The sequence below is a fragment of the Electrona antarctica genome (assembly GCF_951216825.1).
Source record: "Electrona antarctica genome assembly, chromosome: 7".
Classification (NCBI taxonomy): domain Eukaryota; kingdom Metazoa; phylum Chordata; class Actinopteri; order Myctophiformes; family Myctophidae; genus Electrona; species Electrona antarctica.
The window spans coordinates 13,070,392-13,081,208 of record NC_136812.1 but is presented as its reverse complement, the minus strand read 5'-3'; the positions used below and the strand labels follow the sequence as shown (position 1 = coordinate 13,081,208).

At 40.5% G+C, this 10,817-nt stretch overlaps 2 long non-coding RNA genes across 2 annotated transcripts in view; one reads left to right on the top strand and one right to left on the bottom strand.

Moving 5' to 3' along the window:
* Positions 1–10,817, bottom strand: part of LOC306926787 — a 51,494-nt gene continuing 40,677 nt past the window's right edge. Inside the window, exons 5-6 of the long non-coding RNA XR_013790434.1 lie at positions 2,209–2,514; positions 1–1,749 (exon numbers count right to left, since the gene is read on the bottom strand). This is a non-coding gene — a long non-coding RNA (uncharacterized lncRNA). The remainder of the gene's footprint in view (positions 1,750–2,208; positions 2,515–10,817) is intronic.
* On the top strand, positions 5,809–10,124 carry LOC306926788. Its single transcript, XR_013790435.1, has 4 exons — positions 5,809–5,901; positions 7,988–8,119; positions 9,483–9,571; positions 9,983–10,124. It is a non-coding gene; the product is annotated as an uncharacterized lncRNA (long non-coding RNA).

The window sequence follows — 10,817 nt, the reverse complement described above, 5'->3', positions numbered from 1 at the left end:
TTGTAACCTATAACCCTAAGCACAATTTATACTTTGATGGTTTCACTCACAAAATAAACAATTCTTCAAAGCAATCTCTTATTCGTGGCAAGCGAGCGCACAATCTTCAAATCAAAGTTATTCAGGCCTATATAAATGTGCCCTTTTGGATTCAGCAGGCAGTCTCTTTGATCTCTGTTTCTCTGAACTGTGGATGGTGTCAGCTAGTGGCTTGCATCATCATGGAGCTCTCTAATCTTGTACTTTGTCTCCCTCTGCAGTCACGCAGTACAAATTCACAGTCATACAGTGCAGCACGTTGCTCAGGCAGAATTGTGTACTGTTATTACAGCATTTGACATCAAACTAGTGGAATGTTTAAGTAACTACTATGGTATGAGACACCCCTCACCCCACTGTCAAGCTTGTGGATATCTGGTCACTTATCGTGTTAGTTGATTAATTGAACACAATTGTACCACAATGGTTTGGTGTTATCCTTAACTTTAATGTCTCACTGTACGTATCATGTGCTGCAAGTATTTGTGTGTGTGTGTGTGTGTGTGTGTGTGTGTGTGTGTGTGTGTGTGTGTGTGAGTGTGAGTGTGTGTGTGTGTTGCAGAAAGTTTCTTCTCATTGTGTCACCTTTCACCCCTGGGATTGTAACTGCGGTTTTAATTTATTTTAGAGTAAACAATTATTTTTTACCCCCCTTTTTTCTCACCAATGTAATCATTATGCCAATGAATTCCTCCCCACCCACATTTCTGTGTCACTCACTGCTGTTGTATCCTACTGACTCACCCGCCAATGAGGAGCCCCCACCGGGAGGACGTAGAGACTTCGTCCTACTCCTTCCGCCCAACACTCCCTGCTGACACGTGCTGGCCCAGCCCGTACGAGTACACGTAATTGACCATCACCCTCCCCGCCCGGCTTCCCTCCCCAGAACACGGGCCAATTGTGTTCGCACAGACGCCCGACAAAGCCAGATGCACCACAATGGATTCCTCGGTGGTGGTGGGTAGGGACTTTACCACTGCGCCACATGAGCACCTTGCGGGTGAAATTTCATTGAAATTTGATGTTCAACTCAAAGTCATCCTTCTGTCCAACCAGGCCCTTGAAGACTTTCTCGGAGTAAAGAAAGAAGTCCCTGTTTTGATCCAGGTCCTGAGCATCGATGATGCGGCTCACCAGGGCCTGCTCTATAGCCGGCGACTCACAGGGGTGATGCCGCACTCCATGACTCATGTTCCTCAGGGGCTCAATAACCAACAGACCCTGGTGGGCACGTTCCTTAAGCATTCTCTCTTCACTAGACAAGGTCAACACTCTAGCGGTTCCAGTCGTTTTACTGCTTACTGTAGCTGCAGCGGTTTTACCTATTTCTTTTGTTTCATTAAATCCAGTAGATCTGCGGATATTTTTTGTTTCGACAGGATGGGACACTTTTGCGGTTGCATTCCTGTTGAGTCTAGTTGGACTATCTTGTTGAGCTGCACCAGACCTGCTATTTAAGCGAGTTAAATTTGTTGTAGGACCAAAGTTGGTTGAGCTCGTCGTATCGGTCATGTTAGATCTATTGGCACTACTTTTATTGTGTCCACCTGCACCCCTGCCTCTGAGTCGCCTGGTTCCTGAAGGCGCAGTCTCTTGGATGTTTCTGCGCAGGTATACAGTGTAAACCTGGACCAGCCGAGAGAAGCCTGTCTTGTAAGAGAGACGTAGGGACTCAGCTGAGCCTGATGGCACTGACTTTTGTCGAACCTAATGGAGTGAAAATAGTATTCAACAATAATATATTATGGCCAATATAAATAAATATTGTGACTGTTTCCGTTTTATACAATAACACTGCATTCATGTCTCATGGAGGACGATGAGGATGAGTGTCAGACTATAGCCACACCACTAAAGCACGAGAAGGAAATTGACTTTTTAGACAGTATGACAGTGGAAATGATCAGGGATGATGACAAGTTTGAGCAATGGTACGACGGCAATGGTCTCTTGACTTTAAGTCAAGACAATACCAGCCAGGTAATTAGAGAAGAACTTGAACATTAACAAGGTGGGCAAGGATAAAGATGATGATGCCACACCAATAAAAGACGCAAGCAAATTGACTATAGAAGAGATGTGGAAATGTATGAAAGTGGCAGCCACAGTGGGCACCCCTCACTTCACATGAGTGTGATTATTATAATTTTTTTGTCTTTGTCTGACCTGGTGAATTCTCATGTGTAGATGAACAGCTGCCCCGGCCAGCCACTGTTGCATGGACTCTGAACTCATTCTCTTCTTCTTATTGGTCATCCTCTCAAAGTGGTCGATCAGCTCTAGCTTCAGCAAGTTGTCATACAGCTCTGTGGTCTCGGCCATCTTCTCTGTGTTGTTGGCGATGCCAGGGATCTGTCTGAGGAAGCTGTGGATGATCCCGCCAATTCTAGAGGAGCTGCTGATGCCAAAGATTGTGTCGGCCTGTCTTCTGTGGGTATACGATTCCTCCGCTACGGAAACTTGTGCTCTGACCTGGTGGGGAAACGGGAAGGTTGAAACGATCACCGTAGCCGTGGCATTTTTTATGTTTTAATTTGAATAAAGTAGGATAGCCTAGTGGTCACATAAGCAAGCTAGCTAGATAAACAGGTTTGAATTGTTTTAAAAGCTGGCAATTTCCTGGTGGAGGAAATTATCCAGAAAAAAAGTTCAACATCTATAACCACCAAGCCCCAACCACCCACCCCTAGAAACGTGCCTGCACAGCCAAGGACTACCATTCTTACTTGAAGTGTGGTGTGATGTCTTCTTACCCCCCCCCCCCCCCTCTATGCATCCCCCCCTATCCCCCCACCTCTTCTTTTTTCTTTTTCTTCTGAAGATGCAAGTAGGCCGGGCGCAGCGCACGCTAGCGACCAGCAGCAATAAGTTTGGTTTGATTGATGTTTCAAGCCTTATGAACTGCTTTTGCCCTTCGGGGACACTAATAAAATAACCTTGAACCTTGTTACCACGAGCAAGGTGCTGAACCACCAACAACCTCAGTGGAGCTGGTTAATGGTTATCAGCACAGAGGTGCAGCAAGGGTACGTACGTGTGACTGAACCACAAAATGAGTCAAATGACTGCATAGATTTGAGGCCACCTCAGCTGGGGGACCCTGGGTATTCATAGCCGCAATTTGCAACTCTAGATTTGTTTTATAATGGGATGAATCTAGAGTTGCAATACCCTCCATTGACTCCCCATTCATCCAAATTGCTTTTGCGATCTGCTTGTATTAAACAACGTTAAACTCACCAATATTGCAGTTGTAGGGAAAGCTTGAAATATCCTCTTTCAATCTGCCAAGCGTTTGCTGCATAAAAATCCACCGTAGACATGTTATGAGCTATACTTTCTGTCAAGAAATTCTGTGCAGGTGATTCTTTGGAGATTGTTGGAGTTTGGAAGCACTTTTTATTAACGGGTCGTGCTGCTGCCTCCTGCATTATGTGCAAATTCGAAACAGGTGGTACGCAGGGCCGTTCAGTGACTTTGATGAGTGCTTCCAAACTCTAACACTTATAAAAAGAATGACCTGCACAGAATTTCTTGACAGAAAGTAGCTCATAACATGTCTAGAGTATGCTTTGCTTTATAATGTTTTTTTTGTGTGATTGTATAAATATTTATAATCTTCCCAATCCATTGGGAAGATTACTTACTTCTATTAAAGTACTTCTATTAAATGAAGACTTTAAATTAATTTAATTCAAAATGATATAGCATTCACATAAATTAGAGACCAGCCAACCAACCATCCAACCAATGAAGCAACAAACCAATCAATCAAAAAACAAGCAAGCAAGCAAAAAAAACAAAAAAAACATGTAATTGTCTTTGCACACGTGCTGTTCACAATTGCTGTTTTCTTTTCCTACTTGTTGGGCCACGAGGTCAATGAGGATTGAGAGAGCCAGAGCGACCACTCCTACTCCTCCGTTGGAGACCCTGTTGCTTCCTCCCAGCTCTGAAGTCAGCTTATGGCTGAAGGCAGCTAGCTGCTCCTCAGTCAAACCCCGCTGTATGGAAGTATACTGGTGTTCCAGTGATTCCGCAGAGTCCAGGGACAGAAAGGAGGTGAGGACGGGGTCCAAGGAGATGTCGGGGATGATACCTGCATCCCTGGACACAGAGAACAGCTCCAGGATGGTAGCCGAAGATGGCAGACAGAAGCTACTTCCCAGGATCATGACAGTGTTTTTGCCTCACCGACTACTAGGGCTAAGTCCCTTTTCCCTCTCTCGGTTTCTCAATCTCTGAGCTCTCTCTGTGTGTGTGTGTGTGTGTGTGTGTGTGTGTGTGTGTGTGTGTGTGTGTGTGTGTGTGTGTGTGTGTGTGTGTGTGTGTGTGTGTGTGTGTGTGTTTCCCTATCTCACTGCCAGTTATCTGTCTGTCTTCATTTCACTCCATCTCTACTTTTTTGTCTTTGTCAATAACTTTATTCTGAAGGTTGAAAACAAGCATTGGAGTTTTCTTTGAACTCTAGTATGGTAGCAGGGAACATTGTCCAGCAAATGATCAATATTTGATCACTGTGAAAGGCTGGGTTTTGTGGCCTCCCAGATAAAAACAAATATTGAGCTATGGTGTATTGTTAACAGAATAACAGAATTGCACTATTCACTGGTAACAGTCAACATTGATCACCGTACTGCATGTTTCAATCTAATGAGAAAAATATTTAGGCTTTAAAGGGACTGTAAAATTAAATCCAGATTCCTTCAGTGTATTTTATTTGGCACATTATACTGTATAGCAAGTACTATCAGACTATTAACTACGGATTAGAAATACAGACAAAACTATTTCTGTAATTTATGCTACTGCAATTATTTGAGAAATTCGCAATTATTTGAGACATTTGCAGTTATTTTCCGACAATCATTTTCATGTTGAAAAATGTCCATACATTTCAAAACATTGTTCAAAAACAGCAGAAATAGCAGATCTATCTTACAAGATTGTAGATCAGCTATTTCCGCAATTTGTACATTTTTGGGAAAGACAATAATATAAGAAATATATATATAAATATATAAAATGTGATTTCTGTGTAGGCCTATATTTAAGTTATTTGTCATATCATCCCTGTGCAATTTGTGATCAGAAAAACAAATTGTAACTTTCCAATGTTCAATGCAAAAGACACAATAAAATCGTCGCAATTATTTGCATGACAATTAACTGTCAACTTCATTTTTAATCGTGACAGGCCTAGATGTTGGTACCACACGGTACTTGTGTTGTCAGAGATCATGCCACAGAGGAAAGGTCTTGAAGCAGTAAACGTTGGTACAAGTACAGTACATTCCTCTATCAATCCAAACTAGTTTGTAGCTAGCATCCAACAATGCTGGCATCCAGGTTTTCTCATAATGTAACATAATATGCAAAAAAAAAAAAGAAAAGATGATGTCAAGATTCAAGATGTCACAGTGTGTGTGCAACGTTGTTGACTGAATGAAAATGATACCATCTAATGAAATACCTGTCATTGCACAAGATAATGTTTTGCTTGTTATTACACCCCGGAGACATGCGTCTCATACAGTAACTGTCACACGCTTGCTAAACCATGTGAACATACTGGTTATATAACATTCAGGAGAAATTATGCTGTTTAGAAGATTAGATCTGATCAAGATTGCCACAAATCTCACCTGAACCCTACTTATTCATGCTATTATAGGAGGAGGAGTTTAAAAAAAACAGACAACAAAGAGAACCTGTGTGATGAGAAAGCATCCTGACATCAATAAACTACAGCATGTTTTATCAAATGAACAATCTCTGGCAGGATGAGGTGGTGTGGTGCCATAAAAACCATTGGACTACTGTTGATGTTACACATGGCTAGTGGACAAAATGGAACAGGTATTCATACTGTACTATTACAACTGAGCCACCAGCTGCAAGTATACTGTAGGACGGTAAAGTTTTGACCACTAGTACGTTTTTTTTACTATTTTGTCAAACATTTCAGAAGAGTGAGTGAAAATAGCCGATCTCTACATCTTGTAGATCGGCAATTTGAACAATTCTAAAATGTTAGGTGGCGTGCAAGATAGGGACCTAGCTACAGTAGTTTTAGCTTGCATTGTTTTTCTATTTGGAAGTAATAGAATATAAGGTAAGTAATAGCTTAGAGAGTCTGGGAAGTAAAATAAAAATATAACATTGTGTAACAGCACAAATGTTACTATAAATATAAAGTGTACAGTGATTGTGTTGCTGCACCCTTTTAAGCTAATTAGTGTAATTTTAAGAATATATTATAGGTAGAGTATTCCCCTATGGTAATAAACACAATATCATATTGTAATATGTTCATTGAACTAGAATCAAATATAGTGTGGAATTATGAAATATCATTGAATATGTTATATTATATTATTAACTGACTGAGAAAGGAGAGGCCGCACAGCTCGTAGTCACGATGCCAACACATTTTTATTTTTCCAACGTTTCGGCAACATTTGCCTTCTTCCCTGAAGAAGGCCTCTCCTTTCTCAGTCAGTTTTATCTCCCGCGGTCAGCACCTCCCCACTACTGGTGTGCGCTCCTACCTTCCTGTTTGTTCGATATTATATTATTAAACAGCAACTACTGTAGTCGGCTCCTACTGCAAGATACAGTGTAGTCAGACTACCTACCCTCTTCTATTGACGATGGTTAATCTTTCTCCTGCAAATCCAACACTCTGACCCGACAATGGCCAGGTGGTCAATGATCTATATGTGTTGGCACTGGCAGCAACAGAGCCTGCTCAAGTTGGTTTAAATGCTCTTGCTATACGTGACTACTGTAAAGTTTTACCAAATCTAAAGTGTGTACCACTAAATTATTGGCCTAGAGATGTATGTGTGGGAATGAATTCCCACAAATGCATGTGGTTTGGTCTGGTGTTCTTACTGGCAATGTGCTCCTGAGTGCTGTTGTGGCTGATGGCATGAGGAAAAAGCTGTGCGGAAGCAGTGAGAGTGAGGTTTTGCATTTCCTGATGTGGTATTGACAATGAAGATTATTATTTTCATAAAATGAGTCTGGGATTTGATATCAAAATATATGTTTCCTTTCAATATTGTTTGAGGGGCATTGGAAATTAGATTTTACTATGGTGTAACCCAATGTGTTTTGCATTCGTAACTTTAAAAATATATATACATTAGCATATCGATTTTTACAATGAGATATAAACATTTAACTGAACATTTGTGTGTTAGAATTGTTAACATTGCTCATTGAAACCAGTAAGACATACAGGCCAGCTATTAAAGTTTTTAAAAAATAAAAAAGTTGAATTAGAATTGAGCGTAACCCTGAGAGACTGCACATAAAGAATTACACTGCATCTAAGAGTGTGGCTGTCTTTTTACTGGGAACTCCTAAATTAGAAGCTCTCATGTCACCATAAAGTACTAAGTTGTCACTTGGCAGTTGGGATTAAAGCAGTCTGGGAACCCATTGGCAAAACAAAGGAAAAACAACGCCCTCTGAGTCAACAGTCTGTCTCGAGAGACTATAGGGTTAAAGTAACATCCTGAAGAAAATAATTGCCTGGCATTAGTACACCATATCTCCTTCCTGAAGGTAGCAATCTATATTCTCCATACAGTACTAAGCATGTGCTGTATGGAGAATATAGATTGCTACCTTCAGGAAGGAGATATGGTGTACCAGCATACAATAAGGTCAGACTAAAGAGGTCCTTTGTCCACCAGTCGACCTTGAGGCTTAATCAGGAGTCGTAGTAGCCTCAGGATAATCTAAGCGGTGGATATTGCTCTTGTCTTCATGTCTTTATGTATGTAAATTGTCTTGTTCTTTGTGTTATGTCAAATGTGTATATATGTGTTTTGCATACTTGGCTGCTGTGTCGCAAGACAAATTTCAGTGTGAACTGACAATGAAGTACTATATCATATCATTAACCAATGTTATGTTTTGTAATGTTTTGTAGGCTGTTCCAATAGCCCTGTGTTGTGTTGCCCAGGACAGAATAATACATGTTTTAGAGGCGGCTGCTACTGTGATGAAGCCTGCGTTGAACTCCAAGACTGTTGTTCTGACTACATAACTGCCTGTGTTGCAGGTAAAACACATCTTACCATACAGCTGCAGGAGTGTGTGAGAGCATCATTCGTATATGCAAATGCAATCCATTGTAGTGACAGTGAATACCATAGTAGAATTTTGAACATGCCGTATATGCCAGCGATCAAGATTCATTTATATTGTTGAAAAGATTATCAAAGATAAATACATTTGCAAAATGCAATTTTATTAGCAAGGTTTTCCTACTCAAATGCTACTATACACATTATCGAACTCTACAAATGCTTCTACACCTACAGTACGCCTACTGTACATTAAACTTTACAAATGCTAAAACACTTATACCCTTGCATTAACCTCTACACCAGGGGTTCTCAACCCGTGGGTCGCGACCCCTCGGGGGGTCGCCAAATTATTTTAGGGGGTCCCCAAATTATTTTCAAAAGGAAAAAAAAAAAAAAAGATTTATTTTTAAAATTTATTTTCACTTTTTTTCAAAAATAGCAGACCTACAAGCTCATAGCGCGCCACTCGGTGGCGCGCTATGAGCTTGTAGATCTGCTATTTTTAAATAGCTAAATTATAACAATGCTTAAAACACCAAAAGGGGTTCCCGCCCAAAATGGTTTAAGGTTATTGTAACGTTGAGAACCCCTGCTCTACACAATGATACAACACGTACCCCTGCATCAACCAACACAAATGTTACTACACCTACGCCTGAATCGACTGTACAGTATGTTTACAAATGCTTAACGCACGCAGACCCCGTAATTGACCTCTACAAATGTTACTACACCTACGCCTGAATGGACTGTATACAAATGCTAATGCACGCAGACCCCGGAATTGACCTCTACAAATATTACTACACCTATGCCTGAATCGACTGTATACAAAATTGTGACCAGGTCTAGCAAAATGGTTTTTTTGTGATTTTCGTTTTTTTTTCATATTAACACAGCTTGAATGTTGAAGGAGGTTTTCATTCCAACAGATTATTGATTTGGGCAAATTAAATGTATACATTTATAAGTCAAAGTAGGCTAGCCAGCTCTAGGTCTTGAAATGTTGTGAACATTCAAAGGGGATTTTCTCAGCTTAAAATGGTCATATCTCCTTCAAATATTTTCTAATTTCATTGAATGATACATCATATGAAAGCTTACATTCTGTACTTTAATAATCTGTAAAAAACTGTGGTCGAGATGAGGGCCTATTTGCCAGACCCGGTCACAAATGCTAACGCACGCAGACCCCGGAATTGACCTCTACAAATGATGCTACAGCTAACTCTGAATTTACGTCAGAAGAGGGTTGGTCCTTTATGTCGAAATTCTCTCCTCATAATGATAATTTACTGATATGTATTAATCTTATCCGTCTTTTCTCCTTTTCAGACGTTAAGCCAGTGGTTGTGCGTTTCAAAATCTTTCTTAGGGGTCCATCAACATCAGGAGATCCTGCCTTTCTTGCCTTTCTCAGAAATGTGAGTTTAGCTTAATACTGTAGTTAAAGATTCCCCAAAAGGTCCCAAAACATAGTGGCAGTGGCTATAGTGGCTACAATAGTGCTCTCTGTCTCTTTGAAAATAAATTTGTGTTAAGCAGTAGTTATTAATGCTGTCAGACAGTGGTGGAAAGTACGTTTACTTAATTACTGTACTTGTCTTAAGTACAATTTTGAGGTATACTACTTTACTCGAGTATTTCCAATTTCCAATACTTTTACTTCTACTCCACTACATCTCAGAGCCAAAAATGTAACTTTTACTCTACTACAAGTATTTGAAAACTTTAGTTACTAGTTACTTTGGAGATTTTAATTGAATCAATCAATCAATCAATCAATCAATCAAAGTTAATCCATGCACACCTGTGTGTCCCTGTGTATCTGTCAGGGTTTGATGACATTGGGAGACTACCTGAAGAACACCACGGATGACATTGGGTCCTTCAGAATCTTAAAGATTGGAATTGTGTGATTTTACACATTTACAGTGGCGCATGATGCAAATAGGACATATAGGCCTAATGTAACTGTTTTGTCGCCTATAGTGTGCTTTTATCTGTTTATGTGACATGCAAGCATGCATTTATTCTACTCTACCGCATCAATAAATAATAATAATAAAAAAAAACAATGCATCAAGATTCAAGAACAGATCTGATTATAGGCCTATATTCTGAATTCCTGACTATTTTTTTCCCTTTTCTTGATATCTATAAGTGTACTGACTGGCTGTGTATCATGTATCATGTAGTAGCATATCATGTGCGTGCGAGTTGTTGTGACTTCATGTGAGAGCAACAGAGCTAAGTGAAATAACGAGACGGTAGAGAGCATAGCCTATAACTCTATAGGGATCGACTATATGAGAGAGAGAGAGAGAGAGAGAGAGAGAGAGAGAGAGAGAGAGAGATGGTGATGGCGAAGGGGGAAGGGAGGGGCCATCGGAGGAGCGTGGGGAAATTGGATGACACGCTGCGTGCGCAAGGAGGAGGGTGACAAGAAGACATAGTTGGATGGGATTTATGAACGAACGAGGATGACCACCAGCAGGTCCATGTAATTGTATATAGGGCCTATATATTATATGAACTCGTGCATTTCCAGTCATGTAACATTAATAGGGCTATAGCCTATTGTGGGCATGCAGTGCAGGTCGTGCTTTTCTGCATGGCGTTATTCTGTTAGCATAATCTTATTTTCTAAAGATGCGATGGATGGATCCG